Consider the following 3,307-nt stretch of genomic DNA (forward strand, 5'->3'; position numbering starts at 1 on the left):
TAGACACCGCTCGAAATCCCCTGAGTTAACTGAGGTTATGGCTGAAGACCAACCTCCTCCACTTCCACCCAGGGTGGAGGATACCTAAGATGAGAATGAGGTGCAACAGGCACCCCCGCCTCGTACTTTACGAGATTATCTACAACCGGCGGGAGTGAGTATGCCTTCATGCATGATTTTTCCTGAAAATACAGGACAAATGGACATCAAGCCAGGAGTTATCCAACTCCTTCCCAAATTTCATGGACTTGAATCAGAAAGTCCATATTTACATTTGAAAGAGTTCGATGAGATTATAGCTACATTATGTTTTCCTAATGTATCTGAGGATACAATTAGGCTGAAACTCTTTCATTTTTTCTTAAAAGAGAAAGCTAAGACGTGGTTACATTCACTGCGTCCTAGATCCATTGGCACATGGAACGATATGCAGAGGGAATTCATAAAAAAATTCTTCCCACATCATAAAACGATTACCCTCAGAAAAGCGATCATGAACTTTGCCCAAAAGGAAGATGAAACATTCTTCCAATGTTGGGAAAGGTTTAAAGATTTGGTCAGTTCATGCCCACAACACGGATTTGAAACGTGGAGAATTACAAATTTTTTCTATGATGGACTGACATCTTCCATGCGCCAAATGGTCGAACAATGTGTAATGGAGAGTTCATCAACAAAGATGTTGACGAGGTATGGGATTACCTCGATAGTCTCGCTGAAAAAACACAATCATGAGACTATTACCCAATGGCGAACACCACGTCTAGGCCGACTCAATTAAAGGAAAAAAGTGGATTATATCTCTTGAAAGAAGAGGATGATCTCAAGTGTAAAGTGACTACGCTCATAAGGAAAGTTGAGGCCATGGAAGGAAAGAAGGATAAGGTCAATGAAATTGTTTGCGGCATCTGTGATTGCAACATTCACACAACTAAAAACTATCTTACAATACCTGCATTTCGAGGAGTGTTGAATGAACAAGCCAATGCCGTAAATAATTATCAAAGACCTTTTACTGGACCTAACTCCAACACATACAATCCTGGCTGGAAAAATCATCCAAACTTCAGTTGGAGAAATGGACAAACGGCGACTCCTCCAGGTTTCTTCAATCAAAATCCAAATCAAGTGAAACCTCAAGAGGAACCGGTTCAAAATCCCATACAAGAGCTAGCTCAGGCAATGCGAGGAATCACAGAATTTATGCAAAAGATAGATTCTCGTATGACGGTTATAGAAAAGGGGATGCCTCCTGCACAACCTCTCCCCAATCCTAAACCGCAGTACGAGAATAATGATCCCAGCTCTTCAAATCAGATGGGGCATGTTAAATCCATCACCACTCTTAGGAGTGGGAAGATCATTGATAAAACTCTTCCGGTTAGGCCCGAAAAGCCCCAAGAACCAAAAGAGGACAACAATGATGGATCCAGTGATGCCCCACAAAAAGTAGAACCAGAACTTCTAGAGAAGCCAGTTGCTCCATTCCCCCAACGGTTGGTTTCACCAAAACCTCTCTCTAACTCTCAGGATATCCTGGAGGTGTTGAAACAAGTGAAAGTCAACATTCCTTTACTTGATGTCGTTAAACAGATACCTTCATATGCCAAATTCCTGAAAGACTTATGCACGACCAAAAGACGAAAAATTATTCAAAAGAAAATCTTCTTGACTGAGAAAGTGAGTGCCATCCTGAAGACATGCCGCAGAAATTCAAGAATTTCGGTAGCCCAACAATATCATGTGTAATCGGGAACCATCGAATTGATCATGCACTTCTTGACTTAGGAGCGAGCGTCAATCTGATTCCCTACGCGATATACAAACAGTTAGGTTTGGGTGAATTAAAACCCACCCTAACCACACTACAACTTGCTGATCGCTCTGTTCGTGTACCAAGAGGGATAATCGAGGATGTGTTGGTCCAAGTTGATAGATTTTACTACCCTGTAGATTTTATCATCCTGGACACTGAACCCATCGATAACATGAGCACTCAGATCCTCGTCATTCTTGGCCGCCCATTCCTTGCCACTTCAAATGCAATTATCAATTGCAGAATGGTATCATGACTATGTCTTTTGGAAATTTGACATTGGAGTCAAACATTTTTTTCAATAACGGCAGCAATTTAGAGGATGATGACGAGTTCCACGACATTAACATGATTGACTCTTTCGTGGAAGATACGACACCTCTGACCTTATCCTCCGACCATCTAGAGACGTGCCTGGCCCACTCCCATGATTTTGATGATGACATGATTAGGGAGACGTGCGCCTGGCTTATTCTGCACCGGTACTTGAAGTTAACCGATGGAGGCCACAATTTGAAGAATTACCACAAACTGATGTAGTGCCTCTACCGTCTAACCTCAAGCCGCCGAAGCTTGACCTAAAACCTTTGCCCTCTGATTTGAAATATGCATATTTGGGTCAAGATGAGACATACCCGGTGGTGATCTCTGCCCACCTGGAGAAAGAACAGGAGAGTATGCTTATATCTACTCTCATTGAGCATAAAGGAGCCCTGGGATGGACGATAGCGGACCTCAAAGGAATCGATCCCTTGATTTGTACTCACCACATATATCTTGAGGATAATGCAAAAACCGCTCGGCAACCACAACGTAGACTAAATCCAAACATGAAGGAAGTGCTTAAAGCCGAGGTTCTTAAACTACTGGACATGGGTATTATATACCCTATATCTGATAGTCAGTGGGTGAGTCCAACTCAAGTGGTCCCTAAGAAGTCCGGAATCACCATCGTAGCCAATGCTAATAATGAACTCGTGCCAACTAGAGTCACTACTGGTTGGAGAATGTGCATTGACTACAGGAAGTTGAATACCGTCACAAGGAAAGACCACTTTCCTTTACCATTCATTGATCAGATCCTGGAAAGGTTAGCTGGTCATTCCTATTACAGTTTTCTTGACGGGTATTCGGGCTACAACCAGATAGAGATAGCCCCTGAAGACCAGGAAAAGACCACATTTACATGTCCCTATGGCACCTTTGCTTACCGAAGGATGCCATTCGGACTATGTAATGCCCCTGCCACCTTTCAGCGATGTATGCTTAGTATCTTTTCTGATATGGTAGGGCAATATCTAGAGGTCTTCATGGACGATTTCTCTGTTTACGGTCCATCTTTCAGCAAGTGCTTGGAAAGTCTTAAATGTGTGCTGAAAAGATGTGAAGAAAAGAACTTGGTACTTAATTGGGAGAAGTGCCATTTCATGGTTCAGAAGGGAATTGTCTTTGGGCATATCATCTCGTCCAAGGGAATCGAGGTAGATAAGG

General features: G+C 42.7%; 1 non-coding gene across 1 annotated transcript; it reads right to left on the reverse strand.

Annotated features, from left to right (window-relative positions):
* Nucleotides 1–475: 475 nt before the first annotated feature.
* Nucleotides 476–582, reverse strand: LOC131252220 (small nucleolar RNA R71). The gene has a single exon (XR_009174253.1). It is a non-coding gene; the product is annotated as a small nucleolar RNA R71 (small nucleolar RNA).
* Nucleotides 583–3,307: the final 2,725 nt, after the last annotated feature.

The sequence above is a fragment of the Magnolia sinica genome, chromosome 7 (assembly GCF_029962835.1).
Source record: "Magnolia sinica isolate HGM2019 chromosome 7, MsV1, whole genome shotgun sequence".
NCBI classification, from domain to species: domain Eukaryota; kingdom Viridiplantae; phylum Streptophyta; class Magnoliopsida; order Magnoliales; family Magnoliaceae; genus Magnolia; species Magnolia sinica.